Source organism: Talpa occidentalis, unplaced genomic scaffold, assembly GCF_014898055.3.
Source record: "Talpa occidentalis isolate TD23 unplaced genomic scaffold, MPIMG_talOcc4v2.1 talOcc4.17, whole genome shotgun sequence".
Lineage (NCBI taxonomy): Eukaryota > Metazoa > Chordata > Mammalia > Eulipotyphla > Talpidae > Talpa > Talpa occidentalis.
In genome coordinates this window covers 19,164,333-19,191,687 of record NW_023601754.1, presented here as the reverse complement: position 1 = coordinate 19,191,687, position 27,355 = coordinate 19,164,333, and the positions used below count along the sequence as shown (strand labels likewise).

At 41.8% G+C, this 27,355-nt stretch overlaps 1 protein-coding gene and 1 long non-coding RNA gene across 3 annotated transcripts in view; one reads left to right on the top strand and one right to left on the bottom strand.

Annotated features, from left to right (window-relative positions):
- CDH13 (cadherin 13) overlaps nt 1-27,355 on the bottom strand; it is a 953,577-nt gene that overhangs the window by 631,069 nt on the left and 295,153 nt on the right. The window lies entirely within an intron of this gene.
- Nucleotides 129-26,977, top strand: LOC119249132 (uncharacterized). 2 transcript variants are annotated; one of them, XR_005126077.2, is made up of 4 exons: nt 129-442; nt 10,138-10,288; nt 12,728-12,771; nt 26,452-26,977. It is a non-coding gene; the product is annotated as an uncharacterized LOC119249132 (long non-coding RNA). The 2 variants fall into 2 exon arrangements; XR_005126076.2 differs by lacking the exon at nt 10,138-10,288.

Below are 27,355 nucleotides of genomic sequence, written 5' to 3'. Positions count from 1 at the left end.
TTTTGTCCTGAATCATTAACTACAAAACACCCAAAGTATCTAATGTACTAGATTAGCAGGGAACAGCCATCAGGAATTCCTGACACAGAGTTGGCAGAGAGCTGTTGTGTCCTTTTAGCTCTCATGAATGGTGGCCATGGAACAAGCATTTCCTTGCCCATTATGAAGTCATGAGCACTGAAAGACGAGGATCAGGGAAGACAAGAAGGTTAATGGAGACAAAGGTACCCTTCAAGGATGCATTTTACGAAGTCCAGGGGCTCTGGCTGTGAAGGGGACTTTGCTTGAACAAGTCACTGAAACCGTCTATGTCTCAGCTGCCTTCAAACCACACAGAAGTGGTCGCTAGCTCACAAGATTGTCGGAAGGATGGAGAGAGGTGTTTTGATTAAAAGTCTAGCACTGTGTTGCCGTGGAAGGAGCCCTCAACATCACATATATGGTATTTTTTAAAAAAATATTTATTTATTTATGCATACAAGAGCTGGGGTACAGGCCAGAGATGTAGGGGGTGAGAGGAATCATCAGAGACAGAGTGGGGAGAAGAACAGGCAGACTGACCGAAGAACACTGCTGAGGGGAGCAGGGGGCGAGACAGGAGAGGTCTGCTGCGCCATGTGGGTTGCTTCCTGGCCAGCCAGGGATTAAACTCGTGCTGCAGAGGCTGCAGATTGCTTCATGGTGTGGCGCTTAAAGCCTTGTGCCACCAGGAGGCCCTCATCTCTGGTATTTTTACAGACCTTGTTCAGTGATTTTAAATGGTACCCCTATTAACCTAGCCATCATCAACACACTGTCTCCTGGGCAGCCACCATGAGTCTAGATTGCTCAGTTGGATCTTCTCCCTTCCCTTCACCATTCTTGAGACTGGCCTTTTAGACTCCATCCATCCCTGACCCTCTAGATGTCACCTATGGCAAAAACCACAGGGGAGGAAAGACAGGGAGGAAAAGCAGAGATTTATCCCTCCCCTCCACCCGACTGTGTCTCTCAACTGAAGACCTGAGCACTGTCGGCAAGTTCTGCAGGTCTGGTTCTCTCCAGGAGTTCTAGGAGGGCTCCCACCTGGCACAAGGTCAGGCCAGGGCTGGTCACTGCTCCCTGCTACTAGTAATCCGGAGTGCTGTACCGCTCTTGGGAGCCCCCCACATTCTTCCCACACATGTATAAATGGTGCCTTGGTTGTGCCATACTTGGCTGTGTCCTGCTAATTTCAGCCCAGATTTATTCAAGTCACATTGCTTCCCTTGTTCAGAAAGGCCAGGCAGGACAAGGGTCACCAGATTCTTAACAACTTAACATTGACAGTGAACTGACTATGAAGCATTTACTTCAGAGTTGGGCCTCTCTGTACCTCCGTGGGCTGGGGCCGGCTGCCTCACTCATCCAGGTCCCATCCTACCCTGCAGCCCAGGGGGAACACTGGGCCAGCGGCAGGAACTCCTTATTGGGCCATCCCAGAAAGGTAGATCCAGGGGAAATTGAAAAGGGGACTTAATCTTGGGAAGTAGCTAACGTGATTGGCTCTGAACTCTTCAAGAATAACTGCAGGATAGGTTTTTAGAATGTATTCCACTGGTGAGTTTGTTTAAAAGAGGAAAGATGCAATTTTTGGTTTCTTTTCTTGGCAGTCTTGGGAGGCAGGGGGTGAGAATGCCTGGAATAGATATGAAAAGCCAGACTGAACCACCAAGAGTTCCAGTTCCTCCTCTTAGAATAAGCTCCCTTTCCCCACTGAGGGTAGAGTCCTGGTTCTAGCACCTTCTGCCCAGCTAGCTATATTCCAGGTGCTGCAGTTTGTTCACAAATCTAACACTGGTCAAATGCTTTCTTTGTGTCCAGCACTATACTTGTTTTTGGGGGTAAAAGAACCTCAACAGCCTGACTCAGAAGTCAGGCTGGAATGCAGATCTCACCTTCATCATTTGCTACTTATGTCTATAAATAGGACTCTAAATCTCTACCTGCCTCAGTTTCCACAGTTGTAAAATGGGCATTCATGTCATGAGGTATATTTATCTAATACATGGAAGTGCTTAGCACAGAGACAGGGTGAATGGTCAATAATTATTATTTTAATCCATGATGGGAATGATTAGAAAATTGTCTCACCCAGAACACAATCATAGCTGCAAGCAACACATTCTCCTACAGGGGTAAGAAGAGAAAGGTGAGGAACATGAGGAGGAGAAAATGCCTCCTTGTGGGCAAGTTAGAAAGGCTCCAGGAGGCCCTGGATGGAGGAGCTGGTGTTAGTTAACTTCTTCAGAGGTCAGCCCTTCAAAGCAGGCTCCCTGCTGGGTTGCCTCTTCCAGAGTTCCTGTCTGCCTGATGAAGACTTATCAACTGCCTCCTAAGTCACCTACTTTCTACTCTGAAAAGTTTATCTCCAAAAATGCCTTTCTTTCTTCCCTGCTTAATGCCTTGGCCTTTCTCTCTCACTTGTTTCTGGCCTTCTGAATGGCATTTTCATCCCTTCACTGCATGGAACCCTTACAGCTCTGGTTTTTGCTGTTTATATAGACCCTGTTTTTCTCTCCTCTCATGCATTAATTAGTCCCAAAACTGTTGAGGGGGAGATTTTGCAGGATTGGTGTCAGAAAAGTAAGACTGTCTAATTGCAATATGATGTGAGCAATCCTAATAGGAGATGACTTTTTAGGGATGAAGTATATGTGTGTGTGTGTGTGTGTGTGTGTGTGTTTGGGGGTGCAGTATAGGGGAAGGGGAGATTTACTTGAAAATAATGTATAAAATTATTCACATTTAAAAATGAAAATCGGTCACAGTGCATTACTCTCTGGAAAGGAGAACAAGGTCAGCAAGGATAACGCAAATTAAGAAGGACTGGTTTGAGAAATGTAAGAAACTATAGTTACTGTAATTATAGTGATGATGAGAGCCTTGCCATCATCTCATCATCATCATCATTTATTGGGTGCTAACTACCTACATGCAAATGTACTATGGCTTTACATTCTGGATATCACAGAACGTCACAGCAATCCTGTGAGCAGAGTAAGATTATTTTTATCACTGTAATACAGAGAAAAACACCAAGGGTCAGAGAGGCCAGGGACTCACCCAGTCACAGGCCAGCTGTGGAACAGGGGATGATGACCTGCCTGCCTCTCACCACTGTCTCTCTGCTTTCCAAGATTCTCACTTACATGGAGTTACCAAGTCCTGTGTCCTCCTGGGGAGCCTAGGTTTTGTGTCTTCTCCCTGTCCACGCCCCTTGGAAGCCCCCTCAGGCATCCTGATCATGTCCACGTCCCACCCCACCTGCCATTGTGCCCAGACCAGCCACAACAGCGGGGGGGCTCCAAGCCAAGCCTGTCCCACCTAACGCACCTCACTGTGGTGTAGGAAATGCTGACTTTATGTCAATTATTTGTTTTTTTATATCCTTACAACTAACAGGGATAAAACAAAACAACAACAAAAAAAACTGGATTAGACCAAATGATACCATGGGTGTGAATACAGGGGATGGCAATCCTTCTGCCCAGCCCTGGGGAGTAGATCAGGGCCATCACTCTAGAGAGTCTTCTGGCACCATATCAGTCAACGTAAGTCTAGGGGCACCTAATGTGGAACTTTCCTAAAGCTTCTGTAACAAATCACCATACACTTAGAGGCTTTGAATACCACCAATGTGTTACTTTGCAGTTCTGGAGATTAAAAGTCTGACGGGGATCTCAGCAGGCTGAGGTCAAGGTGTCGGAAGGGCTGTGTGCCTTCTGGAGTCTCCAGGGACAAGACATTTCCTGGCCTTTTCCAACTTCTAGAGACCATCTAATTTCTTGGCAATTTCCCCTTCTTCCACTCTGAGTTCCTCTCCCACTCCAATAAAAAAAAAAGTCTCTTTTTCTCTGATAAGGGCAACAGTGATGACACTGGGCCCACCCACAGTCCAGGACTAATCTCAAGGTCCTGAAGCATATCCAGAGTCTCCTTTGCCACTCAAGTGACAGATTCGCGAGTTCTGGGAATTAGAAAATGGACATTTGAGAGCCACCATTCTGCCTACCTTGTCTCTGACCTAGGAACTCTATTCCCAGGTCTGTAAGACTCAGGGTCTTCTCATGCCCAGCCACCGGGGAGTCGACAGTGTGTCACTGTCATTGGAGGTTATTGGAGGTGTTGGGGATCACAGCTGCATGTTCCATGCTGACAGCATCAACAGTGATGTTTGGAGGACACACCACCCAGAGGGAATTGCAGGGGCTAAAAGCATAGCCTGGGTGATAACATCCTAAAAAGAGTGTGTAGTGAAGGGAAGTAAAAATAGAATAAGGTACATGCCACAGGTATGTACTTATATTAATTCAAGACTAAACATTCATATATAAAATGGCAATATGCAGCTTGCATGAATAAGTAAAAAGATGGACTGGTTCGTGTTGACAGCTGCCTGTGGGAGAGAAAGGCATGGGGTGTGCCGGGACCATAAAGAGAGTGAAGGAGAAAGCTGAGAGACTTGCTCACACGCCCACAGCCTAGAGATGCTCAGGTCTGTGGTGGTAGATACTGAACGGGGTTCTTGCCACTGTCCTTATCTGTCTGGCTGCCTCTCGCTTTGCCTTGGGCTCCTCGAGAGCAGGATTCATCTTGTTCTCCTTTTTGTGTCTGACGTGTAGCCGATGCCTGACTCACAGTGAGTCCCTGATATGTTCAGTTCAATTGCACAGTGAATGAGGGGAAAACAAGGCCTCTGGAGTGGGTGTCGCACCTGAACTGACACGTAAGGAAACTGCCGAGGACACCTGAATAGGTCTTAAAATGCTGAATCATAAAGCTTGTTTCTTTCAGATGAGCAAAGGAGAGGGGTGGCAAAGAGAAGAGAACCCTGTTCTGTTTCTAACTGCTCCGGACAAAATGCCAAAAAGGAAAAAAAAAAAAGTAATCATCAAAATAAAAAGGCAGAACTGATATGGGTAGAAAAGAAAGAAACCCCAAGTTCCCCAAGTTGGGGGAAGGTTTGTCAAGCAGCACTTAGTAACATAAAATGCAGGGAAGCAGCAGCAGAGTGGAGCACTGAGCCAGGGGATAGAGAGAGTGACTCCAAATATTTCAAAAGGCAGCATTAGATTCTGGGATTCTACACTGAGATTGACATTGTTCCGGGTCAAGACTCCAGAATAGATCGTTAAAGTGATCGTTTTGAACACTTAGAGATGAAATCAAGGGGTGATCTTGAGCAGCCTGCACAAGTTCATTAAAACTGAGTTGTGCCTGAACGACCTGGTTCCCTTCATGGATGTTAAATAACAAAACACAGGCATGTGAGAGAGCTTTTTACATGAATTTTAGCAAAGAGATGAATACGCTCTCATTCTTAGTGGTGTTCAGGACAAGGGGATGCTTGCCTTGAGATCTACTTTGTAATCAAATGGCATTGATTCTTGGAATGGTGCCAACTCGATGTTTCTGGACTAATACTACCACCTATAATATTGAAAACAGCTCATGCAAGTTGAATTTCTTTCACATGATAGGCAATGTCCCTGGCAATCCACGTGAAGTTAGCCATTTTCTCCCCCCATCAAATCCATGGGGAAAAAGCCATTATTATTCTACTTTGCATGTGAGGGTTAGTGAGGAGATGGGTAAAATACCTTCCCCAGTGCCATAGTGAGCAGCAATTGGCTCCAGAGACTGAGCTCACCCAGAGTGCTATTCTACTGAAGAATTTTTACATTATAGCTAGGCAGAGCAGCCGTGGAAATGGGACTAGAAAAGCAAGAGCCTCTGTAGAAATGCAACAAACATTTCCCTCGTCTTACTCTGACAACTCTCTTTCTCACCCAAACACAAGCTGCACTCGGATTTGTTCTGCCTGTTCCTTTCTCTATAGCAGCAGTGATGGAACCTGTTTAGGGCCCATTTTCTTCTCTAGTGTTGGTCTATTTCCCATAGGACCCATGGTCCTGACCTGCATCTAATCTCTACCCCTGAATTTTGGTTTTGGAGTCAACCTCACCCCATGCGGTTCTTATCTAAACCTTCTGTTCAAAATCCATCTGTGCAGGGTGCTGTGAGAAAGAGAAACAAAAGAGCTTATAGCTGGGTCCAGCTATGCAGGACTTTCTGAGCTAGAGGGTTAATGCCTTAAACACCTGAAGAGGTTTGCCTCCCAAGTAAATCCTCCTCTGAGCAAAGCAATCACTGCAAACAAGGTTAATGGCCATGCACAATCAATTGCTGCAAGACTGGGATTTGGATGATACACCACTGTTCAAACAGAATCTGGAAGAGGTAGCACCTAAGGGCATTGACAGTTATGAGGAAATAATCCAACTGACTTAAATGTCTGGACTTTTTACATTTCATTCTTATCTAAACAGAATGATATGTTTCACATTGTATTATGACTGAGAATATACCATTTGGATTCAGGGTGAAATGTGGGGATGGGTTTATATCAGAAAGACATTTGGTCATCCAATCACACTGACTGAGTGTCAGCTGGGAGCAACCTGGTGGATTACACATGACATCCAGGAATTGGAGTAAGGGGTGTGGAGCCTACGCTTCTATGCATGTGCTGGGTCGCCTAAATCCCTCTACCTTGCAGTCCTTAACTTTTAAAGTATAGGTGGTGATATATCCCACAAAGCTGTTGTACAGATTATGTTTGTCTCCTCCAAACTTAAAACAAGGATTGAAGTGCCAGTTCTTTATTAGGAAAGTAAAGGGAGCACTTCTAAGGGAACAAGAAATGAGGTAGGGAGATAATTCAACCAACAAGAAGTTATCAAATTAACTCTCAGTGTGGGGAAACTGGAGCTGCATCTTACTGAGAGCTTAAGAGCTGCCACATCCAAAGAACGAGGCAGCTGGGGTATTTCTACACTTATTACTCTGGTTGAGGGCTACTCCCAGGGTGTGCTCTTCCACAGCAAGTAAATGAGGCTAAAACCTCTGGAGTTGTAAAGAGGGGAATACCAGTGGACAGTGGGGTGCTCAGTGACTGCTGAAGACTGTGCCAGCTGCTCAGTGTGAAAGCCTTTTGTCATTGGTTTGCGCACTCTTTGCACTAAGTTCTGTGCTTGATCCCAGGCACGGGGAGTGAGGACATGCTCTTGTGATAATCTCACTGAAGTGTACAAGACAGACACTGAATTTATTGGGAGCAGTGAAGAGTGCTAGGATAGGAACTAGTAAGGGGTTCTGGGAAGTGCAGATCTGGAATTTAACCTATTAAGTAGGTCTGGGAGCAATTTTCTCCCACCACTCAGGTAAGGTTTTATTTAACCCTTAAGGGTATGCCAGCTTTAGTCAGGGGGAAAAAACTACCAGTGCAGGGGAAAGGAACATTCAGGTGATTCAATTACTGAGGAGATCTTGAAGCAGGAGAGATCAGGACTCAGCAAACTATGGCCCTAGGGCAAAACCATCCAATTCCTATTAATGTCAATAAAATTTTATTGAAACACAGCCATATTCATTGATTTATGTCTTGCTGATGGGGGCTTCCACCATCAGAGATAACTGGCTGCAAGAGAAATTATCACCCACAAAACCATCACCCACGATCACCCCCATACCCCCTGCAATACCTTGCATGTCAAATGCTAACCTGAAGAACTTCTCTAGATTAAAGTAAGCTAGAGAGGTAAAGTAGCATAGAGGTCAGTAAACTTTTCCTGACCTCTGATTTACAGAAGAACTGAATCTAGATTCTAATGCATTTTAAATGTTCAATAATGTTTTTTACTACTGTATGTAGGTATGTATAAGAACCCACTTGTGAAAAGACTCCCAAGGACAACGAAAAGGCAAAAAAAAAAAAAAAGAAAGAAAAGAGAGAGAGAGAGAGAAACTACAATGCCCTGTGATAGATTCTGTAATAAAAGGCTGTACCAAAGGTGTATTGAGCTGCCAAGAAGAAATAATTAGTTCTGCCTAGGGAGTGGAGATGGCTTTACAGAGGAAGAGATGGGTCTTGGAGTCAAAGTTCCTTTCCAGGTTAATGTAGGGAGATAGAATTAATCTGGGTAGAGGGTAGGATTGTTCAAAAGTATAGAGAAATGAGAAAGGAAAAAGTGTTCAGGAGAGATTGTAGTCTACCTCCCCTGTGCCTCCCAGCAGCTGGCAGGGCGTAAGTGTTGCCTCCTAGGAGAATTGCCACTTAACTCCCCTCACCTCCACTACCAGCTTAAAAAAAAAAAAAAAAAAAAAAATCAGGAGTTAGTCAGCAAGAACAAGCAGTAACTGGATCACTGGGTTTGCGGAGTTCTCAGAAAATAACGAATTCTCCAGTTAAAGGATTCAAGACAGGGAAGTGGAAGATTGCAGATAAGTGAAGCAATAAGGTTTGAAGTGTTAGGATCCTTGGGTATAAAAACCATATATATTTGACCTCCCACTGGGCAAATGGTGAACAATGGGAGCGTGAGAAAAGATAATGGTACAGCTGATTCTAACACCATAGCATAAAATAAGGATCCTTAGTCCTTGCTGATACAACTTTAAACATGTGAATAAGTTAGCACATGAGGGGGAGGGTAAGGAAAGCTCTTCTCCAAACTAGAACGCCAGTTAATAAATGTAGAAGGGATCATGGGATTAGAAAATTACCATTTGACGATCACAAAAAGACTGTTTTGGGAAAATATGGTCACTGAAGGCTTGAAAAGAAACAAGATATTTGTGAATCTGGACATTCCTCCTTATAATTGTAAATGAAAAGGGAGAAAATGTCAAGATTCTGTAGAAGGGGCTTGACAGATACTACCCTAGTAGACACTGCGCTTCCTAATTCTACAGGACTCAGGTATGCATCTGTGGCATTCTTACCATAAATGTATGACCTGGAGCTAATTGTAGACCATGGCACACATCCAAACTGTGGGCTAGTAGACAAAATAAGTCGCCTATACTAGTAGAATATGTCATGGTCTTGAAAGATAGAATGAAGCTGAGGAATTTCTCTAGATTAAAAGTAAGCCAGAGAGACATGAGTTCTAAACACAAGTTAAGATCCTTGATTGGGTCCTGAGTCAGAACTTATTTTCAGGTACTATCAAGAATATTAGGGCCATAATTGGCCAAATCTGAATAAGGTTTCTAGACTAGATAATATTCTTTCAACCATATTAATTTTTTAATTTCATCATTGTTCTATGGATCTGTAAGAGGAAAAACAATGTCTGTTTTTGGAACATGCCCTTCTACAGATCAGAGGTAAAGGGCCATTGAGTTTGTGATTTTTCTCCAATGGGTGGAGGTAGGGAAACAGAAATCAAGTAAATATGGGAAAATGTTAATATTTCAGAAATCCGGGTTAAAGATATAAAGGAATTATCTCTATTCTTTTTGAAACTTTCTCATATATTTGAATTCATTTCAAAATAAAAAATAAAAATAAATATCTGTATGTTTTGGAAGACCTTTGGAGTTACAGAAGAAAGACCCAAACCAATCTGGACTGGAATCTTGATTAAATAGCTGTGTGACTCTGAACAAGTTAGTTAGCCTAGCTGAGCCTCAGTTTTCTCATTAATAAAATGGGAATAAATTCCTCACTTCTCGGGGTGAGGAATTGTGAATAAAGACAACACAGCTTGGGACGTTCTGGAGTCTGTCTCCCAAGTAGCTCTGTTGACTCCAACTGGTCAACTGCAGGGCTTTGACATGCTTTGCAAATTTCAGGCTGTCCCTGCGCAATTAGATCTACTGGATGGCGTGGCTATAAGTTCCAACTTTCTCTTCAAAATACTAGTTTATGAAAAAATTGGTGGATAGTAATATAGTCAAACTAAAAGTTTTTTTTTTTAATAGTTTTTAAGGGTTTTTTTTTTTTGAATAAATTCCACTTTCCCAACATGGCTTCTTGTTTCCCTCAAGCTGAGGAGAGCATTCTCTTTACTAACCTGGTTCCCAGAACTTTGGAAGAGCATGTGGGGAGGAAAGAAGAGTGGAAACACAAGAGGCAGTTTGGGCTGGGAGTGGAAATGGGCTGGGAGAAATGGCAGAGAAGACTGGAAGGAACATTGCTGGGGTTAGAGTCAGTTTTAATATTCTTGAAGAGAAAAAAGTTACATTTTTTTTTACTTTTTAACTGTTATACTGTGTCTTCTTTACAACACATGGTCATTACTAAAGTTGTATCATTTGCCTTTTTGGAAGATGGTCAAGAATGACTTCCCTTCCTGCCAGTTAACTGCCCCTGCCACGCCAGCCTCCTTTAATGCACAGGAAGTTGATATCATCATATCCAAACCAGGACAACCACAAAGCAGAAAAGCTAGCATCAGGCATTTTGGAAGGAATGGATTAGGTAAAAGTTGGGTAGAAAATAGTATTTAACTCTGGATAAACTGTAGGTTGTTATGTTTTATGCTTTAAAATGCATGTCTTTTAAGTTACACTGGCTGCCCCTGAACTCCATTAACCCCGGAAAGCTTAACATACATTTTCTCTCTCTATGAAGAAGTGTTGCAAGTAGATATTTCAAGTGGGGAGAGTGATGTTGATAGAAGTCACTCCCTTAAATTCACTTGGTGGATGAAAGAAAGTCACAGCCCTTATTAATACAGAAGGCCCATGTGACTCTTAGCGATGTGAGCCATTATCTTTTCTCTCTCTTTACTTCTCCCTGAGGGTTTAACAGGATAAGCCACTATCAGCTTTTAAAGATGGCTACCTGCTGTCACAAAGTCCCCACTCCTTATCACAAAAGTACATTGGTGGTGTTTTGAGATTGCCATATACTTGATATTTTCCTTTTCAGCTTAGTAAACCCTTTGGGATCTTTCAAGATAAAGCCATTTCACAAATGTAGCTGTATTACAGAATAAAATACTTTATAGGGGACTTCAAGAAAATTACATTAGTCTCTGCCTCTTTCTTCCTGGTGCTCTACTATTCAGATTGTTTCCTAAGTACAGAACGGGGTCCACGATGGGCTTATTAGATCTCAGCCATCTCCATTCCTTTTTCTCTTTGGCATGGGTTTCCTTTCCAGCCTTCTGAGGATTACATGGTACTAATTGAGAGGCATAGCACTGTGCGCACAAAATAACTCATGAGGTCTCAAAGCCTCATCTCTCGCGGGCGCTGCCTGCTCCCTGTGTGAGCAGAGGAGAGCAGTACACCCACAAAGCAGCCGCTGATGCTGCCTGGCCTTGTCCAGCTGTGAGAACAAGCTAGGAGTTCGTGTTCTTGCATATGGCTTTCCAGTGAGCTTGCTGTTGCCTTGGTAGGAGAGTGACTTCTAGGGCTTCAGAAGCAAGGCAGGAAAAGCCTGCTCCCCTGGGTCTCTCACCCCAAGGGGAACTGGAGATTGTGTGCATTTTGTCAGTACATGCAAAGCACTCAGCTAACTTTGTGTAGGGCTTACTGAGCCACAGATGCAGTTCTGGGTGTGGAGGGTTTAATGTGTAAACAGGAATCAGATATGGGCTCTGTGCCTATGGAGCTTACATTCTACTGGAGAGTCAAGGTTTAAATCTACCATCATAGAATTTATTATGTAATTCCAGTTGTAATTACGGATTCAAAGGAAGACAATCTATGAGAGAACATAAGCCAACAGACTCACTTAAAATGTCAGGTTAGCAGTGACTTTGTGAGGCTGTGGTGGGGGAAGCACAAGGCCAGCCCACCTCAGCCCCAACAGACCCACCTTGGCAGGTGGCCTCTGGCACCATGGAGATTCTGTTACACCATTTCTCCTACATTCCTTTGTTTAGTTTTGCAAACTAACATAGGCCTCTATTGTTGCTATAAGTAATTACCACAAAAAAAAAAAGAACAGCAATTTATTTGCTCACAGTTCTGGAGGCTAAAAGTCCAAGTAAGGGCAGGGCCATACTCCCTCTAGAAGCTCACAGGAGGATCCTTTCTGCCTTTTCCAGCTCCTGGAGCTCTAGCAGGTCCTTAGCTTGTGTCCACATCACTCTTGCCTCTGCCTCTGTGGTTACGTCACCTGTTTCCCTGTGTGTCTCATTCTCTCTGTGTCTTAAAAGGACTCTTTACAGTACTTGGATTTAGGCTCCATTTGGATTATCTCAAGAGCCTTAGCATAATCACAGCTGCAAAGACACTTTTTCTAATAAGCTAAAATTCATGGACTGGTTCCTGGGATCTGATCTGGATACCTCTTGGAGGATCACAATCTGTCCTACCTCAGTATCTATGTTACTTTACCATGGCTTCATGACCAAGAAAGGGAAGATTCCCAGAGGTTTCTGGTTTAATTGCCCTGGGCTAAAGACCAAGCTTTTTGTTTTTAAGATTTATTTATTTATTTATACAAGAACCGGGGTACAGGCCAGAGGTGCGGGAGGGTGAGAGAATTCACCAGAAACAGAGCAAGGAACAGAACAGGCAATCTGACAAAATACACTGCTGAGGGGAGCAGCGGGTGAGACAGGAGAGGTCTGCTGGCCATGTGGGACCCTCGCTGGCCGGAATCAAACCAGAGCTGCAGAGGCTGCGGACAGCTTCACAGCACTGCGCTCAACCACCTTGTGCCACCATGGGAAGCCCTCTGTTTGTTTTTTTAAGTCTTACTGTTGATTCTCATGGACAAAAGACAGAGTCACCCACTGGTGTCCACAGGGAGGACATAAGAGTTCTTTGAGTTGCAGAGAGTTCATTCCAATACTTTATCATTTAAGGTCAAAAGTTAACATATTATGTATCTAGAGGATTTAGTAAGTGTAAAGAAACCTAATCAAATAAAGACACCTAACTTTCTGTCCTCTGCCCTCAGATCTGTGGGTCAGCTACCTTTTGTTTTCCAAGGAGCACTGTGAGGTGAGTATGGGGCAGAGTGGCAGTTGTCATCAGGAGGCCTGGTGTACAGCACCCTCACATTGACAGTGAGAAATCCACTCTCATATCTCCACCTCCAACTTTTTGTCAAGAGGTGGAAGGTGAGCTGGGAGGAAGTCTGTGTGGGTTTTGCAGAGCAGCAGAAGTGCAATGACACTCTCAAATTCTGTGGAGCCATAGAAGCAGCAGCAGATTTGCGCTGGCCTCTCAGCTGCTGCTCACAATGTTCTAAGGCAGCCCAGAACCTGAGAATCCAACATGGAATATTCCAAAAACAAAACAACTATCCATATTTTACAGCATTTTTTCATCTCTCCAAATCACAATGTAAGATAGAGATGCTTATACTAGAATAAATTTGTATTGAGTTCTTCCTATAATTACAAATCACAATGGACTTGTTTGAATTAACACTTGTTATTTTTTTTTTTAAAAAAAAGAGGACACGGTTGCAACCTTGTTATAGACAAATGAAAGACAAAAACCTTCTCTAGGCTGTGCTTATACAAAGATGTTCCCTAGGAGAAGCTGGAAATAAACCAGAATGTAACTTTGGGGTCCATGGGTCTTTGTTTTTGATTTGTATATTATTGTAATTACTACCCTTGCTATTGAATCTGAAACCTAAGGTATGATTTTCTTCGAAAAGCCAGGGATGAAAACTATTGAATGGCTAAAGAAGATGTGGTATAAATACACAAAGAAATACTACTCAGCTATAAAAAGATGAAATCTTGCCATTTATGACAACAGGGATGGACCTTGAGGATATTATGCCAAGTGCATTATTCAGAAGGATCAAGACAAATACTGCATGACTCACTCACATGTGGAAAATTTATTGAAAGGCAAATGAACAAACAAAACAAAACAAACTCTTGGACTCAGAAAACAGATTGATGGTTACCAGAGAGGAAGGGGGCAGAAGGGTCAACTGTGTGGTAGCATGGAAACTAGATTTTTGGTGGTGAACATGTTGTATGCAGCATGTAAATGTATGTAGATATTGATATGTTGTTCACCTGGAACTTGTATGACAGTATAAACCAATGTTAAGTCAGTAAAAAGTTTGAAAAGAAAGAAGCAGGAAGGAGAAAATACCATTCTTCTCTAAGGTCCAGATCAAGGGGACAGTGGTCCATGATGGGCATGCACATTTATTTCACCCTTTTCCACCATGTCTTCTTTCCCAATCATCCCTGGGCTCCAGGATCCTATTTCTAACTATTTACTTAACGTTCCCACTTGGAAATCTGAGAGACACATCAAATTACACATGGCCCTTACCCCACTGTGTTTACTCCTGCCCAAGCTCTCTCGGTCTCAAGACAGGACCACTGTTCACCAACCTGCTTGAGCCTGAAGCAAAGGACTCCCCTCAGATCCTCTCCTCATTACAATTTCCAAAAGTAATTCTGCAGCAAATGTCAGTTACAGCTTCAGCACTTGCCTATTCTATTTCTTCTCTTTACCTCAAACTCACCCAGCCCATGCAGACACCCGCAGACACCCTCGGGTCTCACCAGAATCATGGTGGATGCTCCTTCTGCTTTCTCTGCTTCTTTTGCCCTCCCTATAGCCATCTCAACCTTTCTGACAAGGTGGATTTTTAATCACTTGGGTTGCATATCACTTCACTGCTCAAAACTCTGCAATCGAATGTAAAAATCATAATCTAAAAAAGTTTGGCAGGTTTTTGTTTTTGTTTCTTTATATATAATTAAACACATAGATACCATGAAACCCAGGCCCTGCACTTTTAGGCATTCAACTCAGATAATGAAACTTCAGTTTAAACACAAACCTGTATACAAATGTTCAGAGCTGCCTTATTTATAATTGCTAAAATTTGGAAACGACTGAGATTCTCCACTCAGTGACAGGAAGGAATATGTAAATTTACACAGCAAAAGGGACTTCGCAAGTGGGATTAAGGTGGCCAGTCAGCTAACCTTGAAGTAGATAGATTTCCTTGATTACTCAGGTGGGCCCAGTGTCATCACTTGAAGGTGGAGAAGGAGGCAGAAGAATCAGAGGACATATGACTGAAGGAAAAAAAATGGTCAGAGAGATGCAACTTTGCTGACTGAAGATTGAGGAAGGGACCACAAAACTCCAGAAGTTAGAAAAGGAAAGGAGACAGATTCTTCTCCAGAATCTCTAGAAAGTGCACAGCCCTGCAAGCACTTTGATTTCAGCCAAGTGAGGTAAATGGGACTTCTGACCATATAGAATCATCAGATAGTAAGTCTGGGCTATTTTTTAAAATTTATTTATTTATGTATACAAGAACTGGGGTGTAAGCCAGAGGTACAGGGGGGTGAGAGCATTCATCAGAGGCGGGGAGCAGAACAGTCAGATCTACTGAAATCAACACTGCTGAGGTGAGCAGCAGGTGAGACAGGAGAGGTCTGTTGACCACGTGGTTTGCTCCCTGGCCAGCTTGGGATATAACTGGTGCTGTGGTGGCTGGCAATAGCTTGATAGCACTGTCTTTAACCCCTGCGCCACCAGGGAGGCACCCCAGTCTGGGTTATTTTAAAAGACGAGCATTGTGGTATTTTGTTATAACAGCAATAGGAAATGACTACAGGAGCAGACATCACCAGTTTCCCCAAAATATCATTCAGATTTGACAAAGTGAATGTCCTTTATTTATATTTTTTTTTTTAATAAATTTTATTGTTATATTCCCCATACACTTGCAGCCCCCCCATTCTGACCCCAATCCCTCCCCTCCCACCCCCGCCCCCCTAAAAGTGTCTCTGGTTCATAGTTTTTTGTTGATTTTGATTTTCACTTTCTTATAGTTATTCATTTTCCTGGTCCCTTATTTAAGTTTTCTAGATTCCTGCTATGAGTGAGACCATCCGGTATTTTTCTTTTTCTTTTTGGCTTATTTCGCTGAGCATGATCCCTTCCAGCGCCATCCATGTTGCTGCAAATTGCATGTGTTTATCTTTTTTGAATGCTGAGTAATATTCCATGGTATATATGTACCACATCTTCTTGATCCAGTCATCTACTTTTGGGCATTTGGGTTGTTTCCAAAGCTTAGCTATTGTAAACAGTGCTGCTATAAACATAGGGGTGCAGGTGTTCTTTGGAATTGATGTTTCTGTGTCCTTTGGGTAAATACCTAGGAGTGGAATTGCTGGATCATATGGAAGCTCTATGTTTAGTAGGTCCAGAAATCTCCATACAGCTTTCCACAGTGGTTGGACCAGTTTGCACTCCCACCAACAGTGCAGAAGAGTTCCTTTTTCTCCACACCCTCGCCAACATTTGTTGTTGCTAGTTTTTTTAATATGTGCCATTCTCACTGGTGTAAGATGGTATCTCATGGTAGTTTTGATTTGCATTTCCCTGATGACAAGTGATGATGAACATTTTTTCATATGCCTGTTGGCCATTTGCATTTCCTCTTCAGAGAAGTTTCTTTTAAGCTCTTCTGCCCATTTTTTGACTGGATTATTTTCTTTGTTGTTGTTGAGTCTCATCAGCTCTTTGCAGATTTTTGTGATCAGTCCTTTATCATTAGTGTTGGGAGCAAAAATGTTCTCCCAGTTGGTGGGGTTTCTCTTTGTTTTTGTTATTGTCTCTTTTGCTGTGCAAAAGCTCTTTAATTTGATGTAGTCCCAGCTGTTTATCTTTGCCTTCACTATCACTGCTTTGGGTGATGTGTCTGTAAAGATGTCTTTGATGTGCAAATCACGTAGTGTTTCGCCTATATTTCCTTCTATATATTTTATGGTTTCAGGTCTTATGTCTAGTTCTTTAATCCATTTTGAGTTGATTTTTGTGTATGGTGTGAGGTGGTGGTCAAGCTTCATTCTTTTGCATGTAGCGACCCAGTTTTCCCAGCACCATTTATTGAACAAACTTTCTTTGCTCCAATGCATATTCTTTGCTCCTTTGTCAAAGATTAGTTGACCATAAATCTGTGGGTTTATTTCTGGATTTTCTATTCGATTCCATTGGTCTGTATGTCTGTTCTTGTTCCAATACCATGCAGTTTTGATGATTATGGCTTTGTAGTATAGTTTGAAGTCTGGGAGTCTGATGCCTCCATTCCCTTCTTTTTTTTTCAGGAGAGCTTTGGCTATTCGGGGTTTTTGGTGATTCCATATGAATTTCATCAATAATTGTTCTATTTCTTTGAAGAATGACATTGAAATTTTGATTGGAATAGCATTGAATCTGTATATTGCTTTTGGTAGGATGGCCATTTTAATAATATTTATTCTTCCAATCCATGAGCAGGGGATGTCTCTCCATTTCTTTGTGTCTTCTTCTATTTCTTTTAACAGTGTTTTATAGTTTTCTTTGTATAGGTCCTTTACCTCTTTTGTTAGATTTATTCCCAAATATTTGATTTTTTTTGTTTCAATAACAAAAGGGATGGTCTTTTTGATTTCTTCTTCTTCAGATTTATTGTTTGTGTATAGGAAGGCTACTGACTTTTGCGTGTTGATTTTGTATCCTGCCACTTTACTGAACTGATTGATGAGTTGAATTAGCTTTTCTGTGGAGTTTTTGGGGTTCTCTATGTATAATATCATATCGTCTGCAAATAGTGATAGTTTGACTTCTTCTTTTCCTATTTGGATTCCTTGGATGTCTTTCTCTTGTCTTATTGCCCTGGCTAGGACTTCCAGTATTATATTGAAAAGCAATGGTGAGAGTGGACATCCTTGTCTTGTTCCAGATCTTAATGGAATTGCTTTCAGCTTTTCACCATTGAGAATGATACTGGCTGTTGGCTTGTCATAGATGGCCTTTATGATGTTGAGGTATGTTCCTTGTATCCCAAGAACTTCAAGGGCTTTTATCATGAATGGGTGTTGCACTTTGTCGAAAGCTTTCTCAGCATCTATTGATATTATCATATGGTTTTTATATTTCTTTTTGTTGATGTGTTGGATAACGTTGATTGATTTTCGGATGTTAAACCATCCTTGTGCCCCTGGAATGAATCCAACTTGGTCGTGGTGAATTATCTTATGGATACATTGTTGGATTCTGATAGCTAAAATTTTATTGAGGATTTTTGCATCAGTGTTCATTAGGGAGATTGGCCTGTAGTTTTCCTTTTTTGTGTTGTCCTTGTTCGGTTTTGGTATTAGTGTAATGTTGGCTTCATAAAACGTGTTTGGTATTGTCCCTTCCTTCTCAATTTTTTGGAAGAGTTTGTGAAGGATAGGCACTAATTCGTCTCTGAATGTTTGGTAGAATTCATTTGTAAATCCATCAGGTCCTGGGCTTTTGTTTTTGGGGAGGTTTTTGATTACCATTTCAATTTCGCTAATTGTAATTGGTCTGTTTAGGTGTTCTATTTCTTCTTTATCTAGCTTTGGGTGATTGTACAGTTGTAGGAATTTGTCCATCTCCTCTAGATTGTTAAACTTGTTTCCATATAACTGTTCATAGTAGTTACTGATTATTCTTTTGATTTCTGCTGTGTCCGTTGTGATTTCTCCTCTTTCATTGATGATCCTATTTATTTGTGCTTTCTCCCTTTTTTCCTTTGTGAGCCTGGCTAGGGGTTTGTCTATTTTATTGATTTTTTCAAAAAACCAGCTCTTGGTTTCATTGATCTTTTGGATTGTTTTTTTAGTTTCAATTTCATTTATTTCTGCTTTGGTTTTTATTATTTCTTTTCTTCTACTGGTTTTGGGGTTTTTTTGTTGTTCTTTTTCTAGATCTTTGAGCTTCGAGATGAGGTTGTTTCTTTGCGTTCTTTCTTGTTTCTTGATGTGAGCTTCTATTGCTATATATTTTCCTCTTATTACTGCTTTTGCTGCATCCCATACATTTAGGATATTAGTGTCCTCCTTGTCGTTCAATTCAAAAAATTTTTTAATTTCTTCTTTGATCTCCTCATTAGTCCAATGGTCTTCCAGTAGTGTGGTTTTTAATCTCCATGAGGTAGGAAAGTTCCTTGCCTTCTTTTTATGGTTTATTTCTAGTTTGATGCCTTCATGGTCAGAAAAGATGGTTGATATGATTTCAATCTTGGTGTATCTGTTGATGTTTGTCTTGTGCCCCAGTATGTGATCGATCCTGGAGAATGATCCGTGTGCGCTTGAGAAAAATGTGTACTCCGTTTTTTTGGGGTTTAGTGTTCTATAGATGTCTGTTAAGCCTAATTGCTCTAGGTCCTTATTTAGAGCTTTGGTTTCTTTACTTATTTTTTGTCTTGTTGATCTATCCATTGTTGATAGTGGTGTGTTGAAGTCTCCCACTACGTATGTGTTTTCTCTGATGTCTGTTTTCAGAGAGGACAACAGTTGTCTGATATATTTTGGTGCTCCTTCGTTTGGTGAGTATATGTTAATGAGTGTTATTTCTTCTTGAAGTATTGTCCCCTTGATCATAATGTAGTGACCATTGGGGTCTCTTTTTATCTTTTTGAGTTTGAAATCTGTTTTATCTGATATAAGTATAGCTGTTCCTGCTTTCTTTTTTGGTCCATTTGCTTGTAGGATTGTTTTCCATCCTTTAACTTTGAGCCTATTTTTATCTTTTGTAGCTAAATGTGTTTCTTGGAGACAGCAAAAGTTGGGTTTTGTTTCTTAATCCAGGCTGCCACTCTGTGTCTTTTTATTGAAGAGTTTAGTCCATTTACATTTAGAGTTAATATTGATATGTTAACATCTGTATTTGCCATTGTGTTTGTCTTTCCTTTGATTTTATTTATTTATTCTTTTAATAACTTTTTTTTTTTTTTTGGCCTTCTTTCATTGTTATTCGTCCCTCTGAGGTTCTGGCTTTAGGACTCCTTGTAGTATTTTTTGGAGTGGGGGTTTAGTTGCAATGAAATTCCGGAGTTTCTGTTTGTCTGGGAAGGTCCATATTCTTTCTTCAAAGAGGAAGGAGAGCTTTGCGGGATAGAGTATTCTTGGTTGGCATCTGTTTTCTTGGAGTCTGTTGACTATGTCCCTCCACTCTCTCCTTGCCCGTAGTGTTTCTTCGGAGAAGTCTGATGTCAGCCTGATTGGTTTTCCTTTGAATGTTATCTGTTTCTTCCCTCTTGCCAGCTTCATTATTTTTTCCTTGTCCTGGATTCTTGGGAGCTTTACTATTATGTGTCTTGCTGTATTTTTCCTTTCGTCGTGGAAGTTTGGTGTTCTTCTTGCTTCTTGTATATCAATTTTCAGCTCCTTCTTCACATTTGGGAAGTTCTCTTCAATTATCTCTTTGAATATTTTCTCTGTTCCTACATCTCTCTCCTCTCCTTCTGGTATTCCTATAACTCTTATATTTCCTTTCCTCATGGAGTCAGATAGTTCCCGAAGTCTTTCTTCGTTCTTTTTCCTTCGTACTTCTCTTTCCTTTTCTGTTTTGGTTCTTTTTATTTCTGTGTCTTCAAGATTACTTATTCGTTCTTCCATTTCATCTATTCTGCTTTCATTGCTTTTCCCAGAATTCTTTAGTTCTTCCATTAATTCTTTGATCTCCTGCATTTCTTTTACTTCCCTCTTTAGGGACTCAATTTCTTTCTTCTGACCATTGTTTTCCCTCTCTAGGGACTCAATTGCATTCTTCTGATCGTTGATTATTTTTCCCTTATCATTGTTTTCCTTTATGACTTCTGTCAGTTTTTTAATCACGGCAATTTTAAATTCTCTTTCTGGAAGGCTCAGAATTCTTCCAAGTTATTGTCTTTGCAATCTGGGGGCTGGCTTTCTTTTTGTGGTGTGCTTTTTCTCTGGAGAGTTGCTAGGTTGCGTGTGGTTCTTCTCCTCCCTACTGTCTGTTTTCTAATTTGCCGTATGCGTTGGGACACTGTGTTGTTGGGACTGGCCGGCATCTTGGGTGGGCTTCTCTGTTCCCCTCTGGTTCTTCCAGGAGTCATCTGTCAGCTTCAAGCAGCCGGGCGGCCTGGGCTGTGTGCTGGGGCTGGTCTCCTCCTGGGCGGGGCTCTCTTTAATGGCGCCTGGAGCTCACCTCCGAGGCGGATCCTGCAGGGTTCGCCTCAGCTCCCGTTCACGGGGTGTGGTGGCTGCAATAGTTCCTTTCCACTCACAGTCCCGCTTGCTGTGTCCGTTTTTCTTGTTGGCCGTTTTGGTTTGTTGTTTCCTCCTCTCTGCCGGTCGGAGAGTGCCGACTTTGTGGGCGGGGGAGGGGAGCAGGGTTCTGCGCTTCCCTCCCTTCTCGTCCTCTTTTATGGCAACTTTCTTCTTCGGGCAGTTTGCTGGAGTCGTCTGTTTATCTTCCGTGTCCCAGTTCTCACTGGGACCTGCCGCTTTTCCTCCCTATTAACTTTTTTTAATGGGAGATCTTACTCGCAGCGTCTCCTCGCCGCCATGTTGCTCCGCCCACCAATCGAATGTCCTTTAATTCTGCTGTCATCACCAAGGCTTTCTCGTCTTTGTCTTGTTTTTAAACAAAATGTGAGTTAGAAATGTAGGAAAGATGCAAGAAGATGAATGTGAATTGTGAAGCAGAGGTTGTTCAAATAACAGGGGACATTTTCTTGTTTTGTCTATGCCATCGCTAAGAAAGATAATTATTTATATCAGAAAGGGAAATGTCAGGTGTTGGTTACAGCTGTCAGACCACGAACACTGTTGGGAGAACCTCTCTCCTCGCCAAAATACCAAACAATGTGGATTTCAGAAATGCCATAGAAGTGGAAGCACACTTCAAATTGATCTTTAATCTTCTCTTTTTGTACTAGGTAATTCCTGGGGTAAGATTTCGTTCATTTCAAGCACTTCAACATCTACCTGGTGGAAGATCACATTCAGCCCTCAGGGTGAATTCTCCTAAAATGGGTTCATTTTCCCAGATAAGAGCATAATAAATGCCCAGGAAGGCCTTTCAGCAGGTCATCTGCCTTGTTGACCCCAAGTTGACCAGCCCTCCTACCTATCTGACACCTGACCATTGTGGTTCCCTGGTCCTGGAAGTCTGTGACTGTGGTTGGGCACTTGAGTTGAATGACTCTTAAATGAGGGTCATGGGCATAGACATCTCCACAGAGTCCAAGGCCAGCTAAGCAGCACTTGGTGGCCATCTCTAGGAGGGAATCCTTTTGTCCCTGAAAACCCAGTATGTCCAATAACATTGCACTAATTATCCCCTCACATCAGCTCCTCTGCTGTATTTTCTACCTGGTAAACCATTCTATCGAAAAAGTAAACTTTCTTTTCAAATATTTGCCAGATTTCTCTTTCTGGAATACCACCAACCATGGGCCATCACTAGGCCCTTGCGAGTCTACCATCTAAATTTCTCTTTTCTATACTCCCTCCTCTTCATGCCTACTGCCTCTGCTGAATGCCAAGCTTACTAGGGGGATTTAAATCTGCTCACATATATCAAGCATAGGCAGTAAACCGGATAACTGTTTGAAGAACTTCTGAGGCAATGATTTTAGCGATTCCTCCCAGCATCACTATGAGGGAGATATTTATATTATGCTGAATTTTAGAAGCAGAGAATGATGCTAAGAGAGGTCAAATGTTTTTGCCATGGACAGATATCAGGTGGAGGGTAGAGTTGGGATTCAAGCATAGATGAGTCTCACACCAGAGTGTGAGTACTTGGTGACTCAGCTGTGAGTTTACTGAGAGTGGAGCAGAGATCTCTCAAAGCACTTTTGCTATGCCTTAGACAGTACAGATTCTTCCAGGCAGGTAGATTAAGGAGAAAGTCAAGAGACTTCACTTTGTCTTGCCTCACGAGGAAATGGACATAAACAATGGAAACAGCACCCATTCCTTGGCTGCCATGTCTCCAACAGTGGCAATAACTGATAACGACAGTGCAGTTTAAGAACTGTCCATTGCAATCTCCTCTACTAGCCACCACCTATTAAGTGCTAGCCACTGGCATTTTCCTTGGTGCATTTTATGCATTATCCCACTTAATGTGCCAATAGCTTTATGAGGAGATGAACTCAGAAAAGGTAAAGAACTTTGTAATTATCACAATATCACTAATTGATGCATCCAGGCTTTTCTGAGTCTGAAGCTCATGTTCTGAACATCAATACATTTCCCTGTATGCTTATTCAGCTAAGGACATGGACTTTGACGATAGCAGGTGACATGTATGAGAATGAAATTGTGCATTCTTGATCAAGTATGTAACGTCTCTGAGTAAGATGGGGGTGCTACTGTCAGCCCCCTGAAGTTCCAATATCTGATACCTGACTCCAAAATGTATTCATTCAGCAAAATGTGTACTCATGACTGGAAAGAAAATTTACTTTTTTCTCCACATTAATTTTACATAAAAGAATGTACCAGAGGGCCTCCCTGGTGGCACAAGGGGTTAAACACAGCACTGTGAAGCTATTCGCAGCCTCTACAATATGAGTTAGATCCCTGGCCAGCGAGGGAGCTACCCACATGGCTCAGCAGACATCTCCTGTCTCACCTCCTGCTCCCCTCAGCAGTGTATTTTTAGTCAGTCTGCCTGTTCCGTTCCCCACTCTGTCTCTCATGAATCTTTTCACCCCCCCCACACCTCTAGCTTGTACCCTAGTTCTTGCATGCATACATAAATAAATCTTTAAAGAAAAAAAAAGAATGTACCAGAAACTATGATTTATCCACCAACGAAAGACCAGTGTCTCCTGTTTACGATTAGATACAGTTGTGTGGTCAGTTGATATTCAAAGAGATGGGCAGAAGTGGTGGATACAGCTTCTCAAATGCACATTTAAGATAAGGAATATGTGCTCACCTTCCCACTAACTGGAAGGAGGGTGGTAGTGAACCAAGCCAGCAGGACCATGAGGATGAAAGTAACATTCCACCACACCAGAAAGCAAGGAAAATGCCAAGTCTTAAATTGGTCCCCTTCCCACCCTCATCTCTTAGATTCTCTTTTCTATTTCTCAGTGAAAGAGAGGGCCACCACATCAGTGCAGGATGCCTTATGCCTTGACTATCACTGGAATAAGAAATGCATGTCTATGTTATTTACTGAAGCCACTGCCATTTTGAGATCTTTGTGATGTCATCCAAATCCAAATCATAACTAATAGAAGGAGAGAATGGAAAACCACTAAACCAAAAATTATTTTAAAAGTGCATTTTAAGGTTCAGCTTATATGCAAAGGCTTCAATGTAAGAGAACCTGGAACATTTTAGGAGCTTTAGTTTGGCTCTGCTCAACTTTGAGATCCAGGAAGGGGTGAAAATAAAAGTAGAGGGATTTATCAGGTTCAGTTCATGAAAAATGGGTCCCCCCAGGCTAAAGAACATGGGCTTTACCCTGGGGCAATGATTATCCCCTGAGGGGCCCTCTAAGGGAATGACATGACACTCCTGAGCTTAAGGATGATCCCTTCAGCTGCCCTTGGGAGCTAAGGTGGGAGAGTAGAGTATGCACTAAGGATAAGAATTAACAGGCAAGAGATGACTGTGGCCATAGAGCAGACACACAGGTGGAGAGAAGCAAATCTACCTGAGAGATACCCAGGAGGCTCAGTCATTAAAATCTCATGACTGAGTGGTGGAAGGGTGTGGAGGAGCAAAGATTATGTCTGGGTTTGTGGCTTAAGCAACAGCACTGTGAGTGGCATCTTTGCTTTGCTAAAATAGGCAGCATGCTTTAGAGGTAAGCCTGGTACTGGAATGAGATTGGAGGTTATGAGTAGATTGTGAGTTTAATTTTGTAGTTGTGGATTATGAAGTTCTGGTGGAACATAGAAAAGGTAGTGTCCAGTTGACAGAATTAAAAATTAATAAATCCATGACTGAATGGCACGGATGGATTAAACTAACAGAGAGTCTTCATTTAGCATTCTAAAATCCACCCACAGAACTGCCAATTTTTTGCTTTTCCAAATTTAATTGAATTGAGAATGCTATGAAAGCAATCCTATGGTGCTCAACCATCACTGTCCTCATAGACACTAATGGATTTTATTTATTTTGATTGCTCTAGGTGGAAGCTATATCTCAAAAAATATTCTATTTAAGTCACAAGTCCTCCAGTGGGGAGAGGCTTTCTACTTCTTTCTTGTGTGCCTGATCATTTTAGTCATCTAACAGTATTAACCGACAATGTGGCATTTTTGAGCAGAGCTTGCCATGGGTTAGGAGGAGTTATGAGGACACAGTAATGGCTGGCTCTGGAGAGGACCCCAACAATGATTCAGCAGTGCATCTTCCCTGGACATTCTTCTCAAAGTTTATTTTTCTCTGACTGAACTGTGTCTGTTTTTGTTCCCCCACTGTATTCCCAGCACCTAGCCCCATGTCTGACTCACAGCAGGTGCTGAATAAAAACAACAACAAAAAAGAATGCATGTTTAATTAAGTGCCAACAAATACACTTTAAATTCTGGCTATTTAGAAACTGCAGGCCAAAAATACTCAGATGAAAACATGCATCACTACACACAGTAGGGTTAACCAGACAACCCATAATCATAAACTAATGGATAATGATGAAGCTCAAGTATTAATCATTTATAAGTAAAAAGCAAGAAACACAGGCATTGAGATCCAGGAGCAACTTAAGTCAACTCTGACAATGCACTGATGGCATCCTTTCTGAATGCTTTACGAATTCTTGAAATCTATGTTTGCAAGCATATGGTAGTGATGTTTCACCTTGGCCAAGCAGTGAGAGAGAGGCAGCCTGCTCAGTTGAACAGCAGATTAAAGTCATCAATAAACTCCAGGACCACTTTGGAGAGGAGCCTGGCAGGTCCTCAGAAGCTTAAAAATAGAGTTTCCATATAATATAGTAATTCCACTCCTAGGTAGATACCCAAAGGAAATGAAAACAGTTATATATAAAAGCTTAGAAACTAATTTTCATAGCAACATTATTTCTGATGTAGAAATGATTCAAATACTCATCAACTGATAAGTAGATAAAGAAAATATGGTATGACCATGCAAAAATAATACTATCTGGTAATAAAAAGTAATTAAATACTGATACATACTACAATAGGGATGGACTTGTACAACATTATGGTAAATAAAAGAATCCACATAAAAATGATCACATATGTATGATTCCACTGATATAAAACATCCATAGAGACAGAAAGTAGATTATTGGTTTCATAGCGCCTGGGGGTTTCCTTTGAGGTGATGAAACTTTTAAAAATTGTGGTGGGCCTCTCTGGTGGAGCAAGGGGTTAAGCACAGCGCTGTGAAGCTATCCACAGCCTCTGCAGCATGAGTTCGATCCCCAGCCTGCCAGGGAGCTACCCACATAGCACAATAGACCTCTCCTGTCTTGCCCTCTGCTCCCCTCAGCAGTGTATTTCAGTCAGTCTGCCTATTCTGTTCCCCACTCTGTCTCTGGTGAATCCTCTCACTCCTTGAACTTCTGGCTTGTACCCCAGTTCTTATATGCATAAATGAATAAATCTTTAACAATAATAATAGTAAGTAAATAAAAATTGTGATGATAGTTGAACTCTGTCAATATTCTAAAAACTATGAAATTGTATAGTTTAAATGTGTGAATTGTATGGTGTGTGAATCATACCTCAATGAAGCTATTATAAAAAGAAAAAAAAAGCACCTCCAAGAATAAGTGCTTATCTGGTTAGTCACTGTTTATTGGTGGGGTTTAGTCATAGGAAGTCATCAAATTCTATGGGAAGAACCAGCTCAAGTGGTCTGTCACTTCAAACAGTCACTTCAACTCATGATGTCTTGGTTTCCTCATGTGCAGGGCAGAAGGAACAAGGTGGATGCTACTGGTACAACTCTTCACTAGGGGCTTCTCTACCTGAGGACTTTCTCCAGTCACATGAAGGCACCTGGCATTCAGCCAGGACACACAGGAAGAGCTTGTCCCTGGAAGTAGTCACTGACCAATTTCAAACAGGGGCCACTGGATCAAAACCTTCTCTTCATTGCCAGTCAAATGTTGCCTCCCAGAGGTACGTTCTACAGTGTCTCCCCAGACATGTCATGTCAAGGAGCACTGAGTCCCAGGTGCCCACAGAAGCAACCTGTTCACTGACAAATGCCACTGCTTTCCTTCCTTTGCCCAGCCCACTTCTCCATTCCCTAATGGTTCTTCCTGGCATCACCTTCTAAGAAAACTACCTGCACAGAATCTCTTGCCTTTGAATCTTCTTCTGAGGAAACTCAACTTAAAGACAAGACGTATGAAACTCCATCTGCTTAGAACTATTGGGAGGATGAAATAAGATATTTCACATAAAGCATTTCAGCACTGTGTCTGGCCTCTTAATAACTACTAACTATCATCATTGTCGTTTTTGTCTTTGTCATCATTATTATCACTGTTGTCACTGCTACTATTGAAAACAACTGCCTTTTATTTTTATTGGATCTTAACCCACCTGGAAGTCTGCCTCAGCCTCCAGTATATGAGAAATATCAAGCCAGTATTGTCCTCCTTATTTCACTACTGAGCATTTAGTTAATTATTTTTTCCCAATTGATTCTAGGTTTTCAAAGACTTTATCTAGCAAATAGCATAGATTAAGTAATAATTCATTGCTCTCCCATGTTTTATTAATCAGACACATATAACTGCCTATCAAACTTCTGATCAGCATGAAATTACCAGGGTCACCACACAGAGCTAATACCATTTCAGTCAA